Below are 13,634 nucleotides of genomic sequence, written 5' to 3' on the forward strand. Positions count from 1 at the left end.
GGAGGAGGATGTGGGTGTGGGGGTGTGGGGGAGGAGGATGTGGGTGTGAGTGTGGGTGTATGGGGTGTGGGGGGAGGAGGATGTGGGTGCGTGTGTGTGTGTGGGTGTGGAAAATTCCAGGTTCCAGGCGGATGCGTGAATAAAATTACAGTTTGGAGGTTGGCGACGGGATAAAGGTCCAGGATGAGGCGGGAGAGTGTTGGAGGTGAGGTCGCTGGTTCCAGGCAAGTGTGGAGTCAGTCTGGTCGCGTCGGTCAGCGTGGTCGGACATACACACACACACAGACACACAGACACAGACAGGCAGGCGACGGCCACAGCGGTACACACACTCACACGCACCTAAGAGCGACAGAGAAAATTTGAATGTGTCGGGCTGCAGGATCAAAGGCTCCGTGTGGCACAGCAACAGGTGTCCTAGCAATAAACTCACAACGGGAGCCACAGCAACAGAGGCGACGTGCGCCACAGCAAAACAAGTGACGTGCGCATTAGCATCACAGCCGGCGTCGGGTGCCACAGCAACACAGGCAACAGACGCCAGATCAACACAGGAAAGCGCAGGTAAAAAGAGTCCCTTCGAAGTGTCTGTATGATGCTGTATGATATTACAGCATATACAGTATGTATGTTTACTCTGTCACGTCCCGGATAAATTCTCCGTTCGTCGTGTGAATGCTTGAACATTTTAAATTGTATTGTGTATTGAGTTTATAGTTAAATATAAGAAAATATTGATATAAAAATGGCAAACTTATTGAATATGAGAACTTTGTCTGAAAACCGGTTATTAATGATCAAGATTATAGAATGGACTCAATGCTAAATGTCCTAGCCTAACACAGCCTAGCATAGCCTAACTTAGCCTTGCACAGCCTAGCCTAACCTCGCCTAGCTTGACCTAACCTATCATTTGAAATGATCTCAGTCCCCGTGCCATGGTCCCCATACGGTTCATGGCGTGATAATAATCATACATAGAGATAAATATATGAAAGATACATGGCTAGAACACGCAACACAAAAATATACATAGATGACGAATATACAGTGCAATGTTTTATAAAGAATCATGTGCAGAGAGATTGCAACTCAAATCAATTTCAGAGAAATAGTCGTTCAGGCTAAAGTATTCAACACATGCATCCGTCGAATAATGTTTGAAAAGCTGGAACCAAGAGTTGAAACTCAATTCCCGCAAGCACAACAATGTGAGTACATCTAGGAGACTACACACACTGGGGGGACTGGGGGCCTGATAGCTGAGTGGGCAGCGCTCTGGGCTCGTAATATTAGGGTCCGGGTTCGATCCCCGGTGATGGCAGAAACAAAATGGGCAGAGTTTCTTTCACCCTGATGCCCTTTGTTACCTAGCAGTAAATAGGTACCTTGGAGCTAGCTGTTACGGGCTGCTTCCTGGGTGTTTGTGAGTGTGTGGGAGAGAAAAATAAATAAATTAATTAATTAGTAGTAGTTAGTAACAGTTGATCGATTAGATAACAGTTGAGATGCGGTCCGAAAGAGCAGAGCTCAACTCCCGCAAGCACAACTAGGTGAATACACACACACACACACACACACAAACACACATGTGTGTGGTGGAGGCTGACTCCATACACGGTTTCAAGTGTAGATATGATAGAGCCCAATAGGCTCAGGAACCTGTAAACCTGTTGATTGACGGTTGAGAGGCGGGACCAAAGAGCTAAAGCTCAACCCCCGCAAGCACAACTAGGTGAGTACAACTAGGTGAGTACATACACACAAGGTGCGTGTGTGTGCGTGGCAATGAGCGACAGAGACGTTAGAAAGAACTTTTTCAGTGTCAGAGTAGTTAACCGATGGAATGCATTAGGCAGTGATGTGGTGGAGGCTGACTCTATACACAGTTTCAAATGTAGATACGATAGAGCCCAATAGGCTCAGGAATCTGTACACCAGTTGACTGACAGTAGAGAGGCGGGACCAAAGAGTCAGAGCTCAACCCCCGCAAGCACAACTAGGCGAGTACAAGTAGGTGATTACACAGATATCACAATAACGTGATATATCAAATTAAAAATAACCACAAGGGCCTTGCTGAGGGCTCGAACCTATGCCCTGGGTGTTCCCAGACACGGGATATTAATAGGGTGTTAAAAGTATCAACACACAATAGAACATGAAACAATGTGTATACATTGGATAAGTTTAGATTTAGGAAAGACCTGGGTAAATACTGGTTCGGTAACAGGGTTGTTGATTTGTGGAACCAATTACCGCGTAACATGATAGAAGTAAGATCCCTTGATTGTTTCAAGCGTATTTATTTATTATTAACATCTTTATTGACAAAATTTAATTACAGTTTTGCCTAATTTGAGGATTTCAATTAAGTCTTATTAAAGTGAGGATAATGCTAGTATTCACTGTCACGCAGGACAGAGGGTCATACACAAGACAATAGGTCTAAACTGTAGGCTGAAGCACATATATATCATGGTTACAATCAATGCTTTAATGTGTGGATATGTGAAAACAACTTTCTATTGTGCACTGCCACACAAGGGCAGGGATGGGTTCATAAGTGATGCAAATTAAAAAATTATAAATAAAATTGTTCTTCATTCTTTAAAATGGACAAACAAATTTATGATAAATTGTTAGGATGTCGTCCAGAACACCTGAGTCACTGAAATAGTTACACAGTTGGCGGTACAAGAGGCGAGGAGGTCTAAAATCTTTTACGATTTCACATTCAACAATATAGTGTTCTAGTGAATGCATTAAATGTTTGTCACAGAGTCAAGCATAGATTAGACATATATATGAATGAGTTTAGGTAGATATATATAGGAGCTGCATCGCATGGGCCAATAGGCTTTCAGCATTTACCTTCATTTTTATGTTCTTATGTTCTAATCTTACACCTAACTAAATCTAAGCTAACCGTGAGCATAACCTAGCTTCATAAGACACATTCTCTTCCCCCCTGCTTCAAAAATTTGTGTAGATATTGAGATATTGTCTAATCTTCCTAGTGATGCAAAACACTGATGTAAAGTATTCATAAGAGTGTTAGCTATTTTTTGTCTCCACAATTGTAACTTGGTTGGTCTCATCTTTTAAGGGACCTACCTGAGTCATTTGTCTTTGTTTTACTGTCATGTAAGCATAAAACGTCTTTGGACCTTTCTTAATGTTTTGAGATAGTTTTCTTTTGTAGTTAGTTTTGGCAGACGTGATTTCCTAGGTTGCTGTATTTAATGCTCTTCTGTATGTCTCATAATGTATGTGATTATTGGCAGACTGATAAATCTTCCTCAGGTCTCGTTTATAGCTCTTTATAGTGCCTTTATAGTGTATAGTGCGTATTTTGCAACAAGTTCAGTGATAACGTTTTAAGAAAAATTTTCCATGAAGCTTACACATCCTGATCTCCTATTAACTCCCTCCAGGAGGTATTTTACAGTTCCTGTCTCATTCTCTGATAGTCTCCTCCAAGGTAATCTAGGTTGTTGTTGTTGGTAAAGATTCTCTACCTGGAACAGAAAGTTCCAAGTAGCACGGGCTATGGTGAGCCCGTAGGGTAATCTAGGAAGTCATCGTCTTGCACCTTAATATGGTTGTCTACATTTGTATTCCATCTTAGAAATGGTCGCATGAAAGGGCGAGCTTCTCCCTAACCTGAATTTAATCGATCATACAATATTGATGTTAGCGCAAGATTTTGAAATGCTGTTAAATCAGGTGTGCTCTTGTCGTATGCTGTATTAGAGAGGAGTCCTGCACCAGGTCCAGACATTGTTCTCCCTCAGCTTGTCATATTAAAATTTACTCACTGTTATTGTCTCGTGATTATTAAAGTCCCTATTATAAGAGCCTGGACCTCAGTTGCAGAATTTCCTGAGTTACTTTACAATTTATTTAAATATTTTGGTTTTGTTTTATTAATTTTATAAAACTATAATATCAATATAGGTATAGGTTAAGTAATAATTGTAATTAAGAAGCAATAAGATGCTTATCTTAACATACTAAGAAGGTTAGGTTAGGTCGGTGTTTTTTATTAAGATTTTCAGGGTAAACTAAAATATTCACAATAAATTAGTATGTCACATATGCACTTATTAATAAGCCAATATTGACTATAAGCAAGTGCGAGAACGGGTTGCAGAATTCATCACATTATGCAGGTGTGTTGTAGCTATGACTGATCTTTAGCACGCTCCCACTCTCAAGTTGCTACCATACAGATCCTGAGGAGCCCCATGTTGTTTAGTTCCTCACTGCTGGTTGCACTCAAGGTTCTCTTGTATGTACAGTGCCACACCACCATCACCACCTGCTCTTGTTCTGTCCTTTCTGAAACGTGGGTGGCGTCCTGGAAGATGGAAAGCCTCTTCACTTCTGTCTTCTCGTCCCTCACGTTTCCCTGTCTGTCTGTGTTTAGACAGCCGCTTCCTGTACATGTCCGTCTCTCTCCGTCTAGGGAGCCGGTCGGCCGAGCGGACAGCACGCGGGACTTGTGATCCTGTGGTCCTGGGTTCGATCCCAGGCGCCGGCGAGAAGCAATGGGCAGAGTTTCTTTCACCCTATGCCCCTGTTACGTAGCAGTAAAATAGGTACCTGGGTGTTAGTCAGCTGTCACGGGCTGCTTCCTGGGGGTGGAGGCCTGGTCGAGGACCGGGCCGCGGGGACACTAAAAAAGCCCCGAAATCACCTCAAGATAACCTCAAGATAACCTCCTTGTTTGGATTTACATCCAACAGCTTATCCCTTCTAGTTAAACAATGGATTCAGCTGATGGTTAACAAGTTCAACTCGTGTACATTTCTGTGTTCCTTGTCTCTCTCCCGTGTTCCGCATCTCCACCCCGTGTTCCGTGTGTAAGGGAGCGTCAAAGGAGCTGCGGTTTCACGGAGCTGAGACGTCCTTGTAATAACTCGCCTTCCCCATCCGCACTCTTCGTGGTCCAGCTTCAAGGTCGATAATTCCTGCGGCGTTCCTGTGTGTCAGTGTTCCTGTGTGTCAGTGTTGCTGTGTGTCAGTGTTCCTGTGTGTCAGTGTTGCTGTGTGTCAGTGTTGCTGTGTGTCAGTGTTCCTGTGTGTCAGTGTTGCTGTGTGTCAGTGTTCCTGTGTGTCAGTGTTGCTGTGTGTCAGTGTTGCTGTGTGTCAGTGTTGCTGTGTGTCAGTGTTGCTGTGTGTCAGTGTTGCTGTGTGTCAGTGTTGCTGTGTGTCAGTGTTGCTGTGTGTCAGTGTTGCTGTGTGTCAGTGTTGCTGTGTGTCAGTGCTGCTGTGTGTCAGTGTTGCTGTGTGTCAGTGTTCCTGTGTGTCAGTGTTGCTGTGTGTCAGTGTTGCTGTGTTAGTGTTGCTGTGTGTCAGTGTTCCTGTGTGTCAGTGTTCCTGTGTGTCAGTGTTGCTGTGTGTCTCAGTGTTCCTGTGTGTCAGTGTTGCTGTGTGTCAGTGTTGCTGTGTGTCAGTGTTCCTGTGTGTCAGTGTTGCTGTGTGTCAGTGTTGCTGTGTGTCAGTGTTGCTGTGTGTCAGTGTTGCTGTGTGTCAGTGTTGCTGTGTGTCAGTGTTGCTGTGTGTCAGTGTTGCTGTGTGTCAGTGTTCCTGTGTGTCAGTGTTGCTGTGTGTCAGTGTTGCTGTGTGTCAGTGTTGCTGTGTGTCAGTGTTGCTGTGTGTCAGTGTTGCTGTGTGTCAGTGTTCCTGTGTGTCAGTGTTCCTGTGTGTCAGTGTTGCTGTGTTAGTGTTGCTGTGTGTTAGTGTTGCTGTGTGTCAGTGTTCCTGTGTGTCAGTGTTGCTGTGTGTCAGTGTTCCTGTGTGTCAGTGTTGCTGTGTGTCAGTGTTGCTGTGTGTTAGTGTTGCTGTGTGTCAGTGTTGCTGTGTGTCAGTGTTGCTGTGTTAGTGTTGCTGTGTGTCAGTGTTGCTGTGTTAGTGTTGCTGTGTGTCAGTGTTCCTGTGTGTCAGTGTTGCTGTGTGTCAGTGTTGCTGTGTGTCAGTGTTCCTGTGTGTCAGTGTTGCTGTGTGTCAGTGTTCCTGTGTGTCAGTGTTCCTGTGTGTCAGTGTTGCTGTGTGTCAGTGTTGCTGTGTGTCAGTGTTCCTGTGTATCAGTGTTGCTGTGTGTCAGTGTTGCTGTGTGTCAGTGTTGCTGTGTGTCAGTGTTGCTGTGTGTCAGTGTTGCTGTGTGTCAGTGTTGCTGTGTCAGTGTTCCTGTGTGTCAGTGTTGCTGTGTGTCAGTGTTGCTGTGTGTCAGTGTTGCTGTGTGTCAGTGTTGCTGTGTGTCAGTGTTGCTGTGTGTCAGTGTTGCTGTGTGTCAGTGTTGCTGTGTGTCAGTGTTCCTGTGTGTCAGTGTTGCTGTGTGTCAGTGTTGCTGTGTGTCTCAGTGTTCCTGTGTGTCAGTGTTGCTGTGTGTCAGTGTTGCTGTGTGTCAGTGTTGCTGTGTGTCAGTGTTGCTGTGTGTCAGTGTTGCTGTGTGTCAGTGTTCCTGTGTGTCAGTGTTGCTGTGTGTCAGTGTTCCTGTGTGTCAGTGTTGCTGTGTGTCAGTGTTCCTGTGTGTCAGTGTTGCTGTGTGTCAGTGTTGCTGTGTGTCAGTGTTGCTGTGTGTTAGTGTTGCTGTGTGTCAGTGTTGCTGTGTGTCAGTGTTGCTGTGTGTCAGTGTTGCTGTGTTAGTGTTGCTGTGTGTCAGTGTTGCTGTGTCTCAGTGTTGCTGTGTCTCAGTGTTCCTGTGTGTCAGTGTTGCTGTGTGTCAGTGTTGCTGTGTGTCAGTGTTCCTGTGTGTCAGTGTTGCTGTGTGTCAGTGTTGCTGTGTGTCAGTGTTCCTGTGTGTCAGTGTTCCTGTGTGTCAGTGTTGCTGTGTGTCAGTGTTGCTGTGTGTCAGTGTTGCTGTGTGTTAGTGTTGCTGTGTGTCAGTGTTGCTGTGTGTCAGTGTTGCTGTGTTAGTGTTGCTGTGTGTCAGTGTTCCTGTGTGTCAGTGTTGCTGTGTGTCAGTGTTGCTGTGTGTTAGTGTTGCTGTGTGTCAGTGTTGCTGTGTGTCAGTGTTGCTGTGTCTCAGTGTTCCTGTGTGTCAGTGTTGCTGTGTGTCAGTGTTGCTGTGTGTCAGTGTTCCTGTGTGTCAGTGTTGCTGTGTTTCAGTGTTGCTGTGTGTCAGTGTTCCTGTGTGTCAGTGTTCCTGTGTGTCAGTGTTCCTGTGTGTCAGTGTTGCTGTGTGTCAGTGTTGCTGTGTGTCAGTGTTCCTGTGTGTCAGTGTTGCTGTGTTAGTGTTGCTGTGTGTCAGTGTTGCTGTGTGTTAGTGTTGCTGTGTGTCAGTGTTCCTGTGTGTCAGTGTTGCTGTGTGTCAGTGTTCCTGTGTGTCAGTGTTGCTGTGTGTCAGTGTTCCTGTGTTAGTGTTGCTGTGTGTCAGTGTTCCTGTGTGTCAGTGTTGCTGTGTGTTAGTGTTGCTGTGTGTCAGTGTTGCTGTGTGTCAGTGTTGCTGTGTTAGTGTTGCTGTGTGTCAGTGTTGCTGTGTTAGTGTTGCTGTGTGTCAGTATTCCTGTGTGTCAGTGTTGCTGTGTGTCAGTGTTGCTGTGTGTCAGTGTTGCTGTGTGTCAGTGTTGCTGTGTGTCAGTGTTGCTGTGTGTCAGTGTTGCTGTGTGTCAGTGTTCCTGTGTGTCAGTGTTGCTGTGTTAGTGTTGCTGTGTGTTAGTGTTGCTGTGTGTCAGTGTTCCTGTGTGTCAGTGTTGCTGTGTGTCAGTGTTCCTGTGTGTCAGTGTTGCTGTGTGTCAGTGTTGCTGTGTGTTAGTGTTGCTGTGTGTCAGTGTTGCTGTGTGTCAGTGTTGCTGTGTTAGTGTTGCTGTGTGTCAGTGTTGCTGTGTTAGTGTTGCTGTGTGTCAGTGTTCCTGTGTGTCAGTGTTGCTGTGTGTCAGTGTTGCTGTGTGTCAGTGTTCCTGTGTGTCAGTGTTCCTGTGTGTCAGTGTTCCTGTGTGTCAGTGTTCCTGTGTGTCAGTGTTGCTGTGTGTCAGTGTTGCTGTGTGTCAGTGTTCCTGTGTATCAGTGTTGCTGTGTGTCAGTGTTGCTGTGTGTCAGTGTTCCTGTGTGTCAGTGTTGCTGTGTGTCAGTGTTGCTGTGTGTCAGTGTTGCTGTGTTAGTGTTGCTGTGTGTCAGTGTTGCTGTGTGTCAGTGTTCCTGTGTGTCAGTGTTGCTGTGTGTCAGTGTTGCTGTGTGTCAGTGTTGCTGTGTGTCAGTGTTGCTGTGTGTCAGTGTTGCTGTGTGTCAGTGTTGCTGTGTGTCAGTGTTCCTGTGTGTCAGTGTTGCTGTGTGTCAGTGTTGCTGTGTGTCTCAGTGTTCCTGTGTGTCAGTGATGCTGTGTGTCAGTGTTCCTGTGTGCCAGTGTTGCTGTGTGTCAGTGTTGCTGTGTGTCAGTGTTGCTGTGTGTCAGTGTTCCTGTGTGTCAGTGTTGCTGTGTGTCAGTGTTCCTGTGTGTCAGTGTTGCTGTGTGTCAGTGTTCCTGTGTGTCAGTGTTGCTGTGTGTCAGTGTTGCTGTGTGTCAGTGTTGCTGTGTGTTAGTGTTGCTGTGTGTCAGTGTTGCTGTGTGTCAGTGTTGCTGTGTGTCAGTGTTGCTGTGTTAGTGTTGCTGTGTGTCAGTGTTGCTGTGTGTCAGTGTTGCTGTGTCTCAGTGTTCCTGTGTGTCAGTGTTGCTGTGTGTCAGTGTTGCTGTGTGTCAGTGTTCCTGTGTGTCAGTGTTGCTGTGTGTCAGTGTTGCTGTGTTAGTGTTGCTGTGTGTCAGTGTTCCTGTGTGTCAGTGTTGCTGTGTGTCAGTGTTGCTGTGTGTTAGTGTTGCTGTGTGTCAGTGTTGCTGTGTGTCAGTGTTGCTGTGTCTCAGTGTTCCTGTGTGTCAGTGTTGCTGTGTGTCAGTGTTGCTGTGTGTCAGTGTTCCTGTGTGTCAGTGTTGCTGTGTGTCAGTGTTGCTGTGTGTCAGTGTTCCTGTGTGTCAGTGTTCCTGTGTGTCAGTGTTCCTGTGTGTCAGTGTTGCTGTGTGTCAGTGTTGTTGTGTGTCAGTGTTGCTGTGTGTCAATGTTGCTGTGTGTTAGTGTTGCTGTGTGTCAGTGTTGCTGTGTGTCAGTGTTGCTGTGTGTCAGTGTTGCTGTGTGTCAGTGTTGCTGTGTGTCAGTGTTGCTGTGTGTCAGTGTTGCTGTGTCTCAGTGTTCCTGTGTGTCAGTGTTGCTGTGTGTCAGTGTTGCTGTGTGTCAGTGTTCCTGTGTGTCAGTGTTGCTGTGTTAGTGTTGCTGTGTGTCAGTGTTGCTGTGTGTTAGTGTTGCTGTGTGTCAGTGTTCCTGTGTGTCAGTGTTGCTGTGTGTCAGTGTTCCTGTGTGTCAGTGTTGCTGTGTGTCAGTGTTCCTGTGTTAGTGTTGCTGTGTGTCAGTGTTCCTGTGTGTCAGTGTTGCTGTGTGTTAGTGTTGCTGTGTGTCAGTGTTGCTGTGTGTCAGTGTTGCTGTGTTAGTGTTGCTGTGTGTCAGTGTTGCTGTGTTAGTGTTGCTGTGTGTCAGTGTTCCTGTGTGTCAGTGTTGCTGTGTGTCAGTGTTGCTGTGTGTCAGTGTTCCTGTGTGTCAGTGTTGCTGTGTGTCAGTGTTCCTGTGTGCCAGTGTTCCTGTGTGTCAGTGTTCCTGTACTCACCTAGTTGTACTCACCTAGTTGTGTTTGCGGGGGTTGAGCTCTGGCTCTTTGGTCCCGCCTCTCAACCGTCAATCAACAGGTGTACAGATTCATGAGCCTATCGGGCTCTGTCATATCTACACTTGAAACTGTGTATGGAGTCAGCCTCCACCACATCACTTCCTAGTGCATTCCATTTGTCAACCACTCTGACACTAAAAAAGTTCTTTCTAATATCTCTGTGGCTCATTTGGGCACTCAGTTTCCACCTGTGTCCCCTTGTGCGTGTTCCCCTTGTGTTAAATAGACTGTCTTTATCTACCCTATCAATCCCCTTCAGAATCTTGAATGTGGTGATCATGTCCCCCCTAACTCTTCTGTCTTCCAGCGAAGTGAGGTTTAATTCCCGTAGTCTCTCCTCGTAGCTCATACCTCTCAGCTCGGGTACTAGTCTGGTGGCAAACCTTTGAACCTTTTCCAGTTTAGTCTTATCCTTGACTAGATATGGACTCCATGCTGGGGCTGCATACTCCAGGATTGGCCTGACATATGTGGTATACAAAGTTCTGAATGATTCTTTACACAAGTTTCTGAATGCCGTTCGTATGTTGGCCAGCCTGGCATATGCCGCTGATGTTATCCGCTTGATATGTGCTGCAGGAGACAGGTCTGGCGTGATATCAACCCCCAAGTCTTTTTCCTTCTCTGACTCCTGAAGAATTTCCTCTCCCAGATGATACCTTGTATCTGGCCTCCTGCTCCCTACACCTATCTTCATTACATTACATTTGGTTGGGTTAAACTCTAACAACCATTTGTTCGACCATTCCTTCAGCTTGTCTAGGTCTTCTTGAAGCCTCAAACAGTCCTCTTCTGTTTTAATCCTTCTCATAATTTTAGCATCGTCCGCAAACATTGAGAGAAATGAATCGATACCCTCCGGGAGATCATTTACATATATCAGAAACAAGATAGGACCGAGTACAGAGCCCTGTGGGACTCCACTGGTGACTTCACGCCAATCGGAGGTCTCACCCCTCACCGTAACTCTCTGCTTCCTATTGCTTAGATACTCCCTTATACTCCTGTGTGTCAGTGTTGCTGTGTGTCAGTGTTGCTGTGTGTCAGTGTTGCTGTGTGTCAGTGTTGCTGTGTGTCAGTGTTGCTGTGTGTCAGTGTTGCTGTGTGTTAGTGTTGCTATGTGTCAGTGTTGCTGTGTGTCAGTGTTCCTGTGTGTCAGTGTTCCTGTGTGTCAGTGTTCCTGTGTGTCAGTGTTCCTGCGTGTCAGTGTTCCTGTGTGTCAGTGTTCCTGTGTGTCAGTGTTCCTGTGTGTCAGTGTTGCTGTGTGTCAGTGTTCCTGTGTGTCAGTGTTCCTGTGTGTCAGTGTTCCTGTGTGTCAGTGTTCCTGTGTGTCAGTGTTGCTGTGTGTCAGTGTTCCTGTGTGTCAGTGTTGCTGTGTGTCAGTGTTCCTGTGTGTCAGTGTTCCTGTGTGTCAGTGTTCCTGTGTGTCAGTGTTCCTGTGTGTCAGTGTTCCTGTGTGGAACAGCCATAAATAGTATTATTAGTTACCTGGAGGTCAACGTCTGGGTCATTAGTTACCTGGTGGTCAACGTCTGGGTCATTAGTTACCTGGTGGTCAATGTCTGGGTCATTAGTTACCTGGTGGTCAACGTCTGGGTCATTAGTTACCTGGAGGTCAACGTCTGGGTCATTAGTTACCTGGTGGTCAACGTCTGGGTCATTAGTTACCTGGAGGTCAACGTCTGGGTCATTAGTTACCTGGAGGTCAACGTCTGGGTCATTAGTTACCTGGTGGTCAACGTCTGGGGTCATTAGTTACCTGGTGGTCAACGTCTGGGGTCATTAGTTACCTGGTGGTCAACGTCTGGGGTCATTAGTTACCTGGAGGTCAACGTCTGGGTCATTAGTTACCTGGAGGTCAACGTCTGGGTCATTAGTTACCTGGTGGTCAACGTCTGGGGTCATTAGTTACCTGGTGGTCAACGTCTGGGGTCATTAGTTACCTGGTGGTCAACGTCTGGGGTCATTAGTTACCTGGTGGTCAGACGAAGGTCACAATATTATTCCGTCTTGTCATGGAGAATCATAAATATATATATATATATATATATATATATATATATATATATATATATATATATATATTTCCATTATCAAGTTCATGGCTGTGTTGTCGCCCGTGTCGAGGTCAGTAACCAGGCATCGAGCCCCCCCCCCTTCCTCCTCCCCCCCCCACACCCCCTGCACCATTCCCGTGTAATGGACACCAATAATCTATATAATTCTTAGTAGGTGTAGAACTTGCTGAAAATCTGTCACTATTTGTGACATGTTTTGCAGCTAAATTCGCTATTGAATTTGTCATTTCTGTAATGGTCGAATATTATAGATTTGATCAATCATCTTGTCTTTAGCCAAATGTGGGAGTCCTGGTCATATTCTTACCTAAAGTTGTTAGATCAAATCTACGCTTAACGCAAGCGTAAGTTTTATGTTTAAATTTAGCCCCGAGGGGCGAGTTTATTGGGCAGCGTCACTCATCCTGTGAGTGGACACACCGCCATAGTGACAGTATTGGGCATCGTCACTCATCCTGTGAGTGGACACACCGCCATAGTGACAGTATTGGGCAGAGTCACTCACTCTGTGAGTGGACACACCGCCATTGTGACAGTATTGGGCAGCGTCACTCACTCTGTGAGTGGACACACCGCCATAGTGACAGTATTGGGCAGAGTCACTCACTCTGTGAGTGGACACACCGCCATTGTGACAGTATTGGGCAGAGTCACTCACTCTGTGAGTGGACACACCGCCATTGTGACAGTATTGGGCAGCGTCACTCATCCTGTGAGTGGACACACCGCCATAGTGACAGTATTGGGCAGCGTCACTCATCCAGTGAGTGGACACACCGCCATAGTGACAGTATTGGGCAGCGTCACTCATCCTGTGAGTGGACACACCGACATAGTGACAGTATTGGGCAGCGTCACTTATCCTGTGAGTGGACACACCGACATAGTGACAGTATTGGGCAGCGTCACTCATCCTGTGAGTAGACACCGCCATAGTGACAGTATTGGGCAGCGCCACTCATCCTGTGAGTGGACACACCGCCATAGCAGCATGTACAACACTCCCTAATAGGAAGAAAACCCGCTGGGTTGTTCATCCTGTCACTTGTACCCAGACACAGCTGGGACTTGCTTACATAATACACCAGACATATTGCTATATATCTGGCCTCTCCAACACAGAAGCGGGGTAGCTGGTGTGTGTGTGTGTGTGTGTGTGTGTGTGTGTGTGTGTGTGTGTGTGTGTGTGTGTGTGTGTGTGTGTGTGTGTGTGTGTGTGTGTGTGTGTGTGTGTGTGTGTGTGTGTGTGTGTTGCACACTTCACTACAGCTCCTCTTCTACACATACCAAGCAACAGGTGTCACACAGGTAACTACCGGACAAGTGTTGTTATCAGCCGTCAAAAGGACCATTATAGAGTTCGTGTTTGGCAGCAAGTTGATAACCGAACATTCAGTCATTAAGTATTTTAAATATCTTGGAAAGGAATTTATTGCTAATGACACTCAAACAAAATTAAATACATTTACAAAATTCTGTCAATATTTTTACTATTACTGTTATTTATGTTTCTATTACTATTACTACTACTTCTAGTACCCTAACTTCTGCTACTTCAGCTGTTACCAAACTACAAACTACCAAATTACTATTTTTAACTGTTACTACTACTAATACTACAGTTACTAATACTCCCGATCTGTTCCTATAAGAGAGAGAGAGAGAGAGAGAGAGAGAGAGAGAGAGAGAGAGAGAGAGAGAGAGAGAGAGAGAGAGAGAGAGAGAGAGAGAGAGAGAGAGAGAGAGAGAGAGAGAGAGAGAGAGGAGAGAGAAAGAGAGAGAGAGAGAATGTCTGTCAATCTGTTCAAGGCCATACGCTGCAGGCCTAGCCTCACCCAACTTTGCAGGGTGAATGGTCTTGGG

At 46.0% G+C, this 13,634-nt stretch overlaps 1 protein-coding gene across 2 annotated transcripts in view; it reads left to right on the forward strand.

The window, feature by feature from the left end:
- Positions 1-200: 200 nt before the first annotated feature.
- Positions 201-13,634, forward strand: part of LOC123765837 (MAM and LDL-receptor class A domain-containing protein 1) — a 74,012-nt gene continuing 60,578 nt past the window's right edge. The window contains exon 1 of one of the 2 annotated variants that reach the window (XM_069300043.1): positions 201-564. The gene's annotated coding sequence lies outside the window, so the exon portion shown is untranslated. The remainder of the gene's footprint in view (positions 565-13,634) is intronic. The other variant, XM_069300045.1, reaches the window with a different exon arrangement.

This window comes from Procambarus clarkii, chromosome 5 (assembly GCF_040958095.1).
Source record: "Procambarus clarkii isolate CNS0578487 chromosome 5, FALCON_Pclarkii_2.0, whole genome shotgun sequence".
Classification (NCBI taxonomy): domain Eukaryota; kingdom Metazoa; phylum Arthropoda; class Malacostraca; order Decapoda; family Cambaridae; genus Procambarus; species Procambarus clarkii.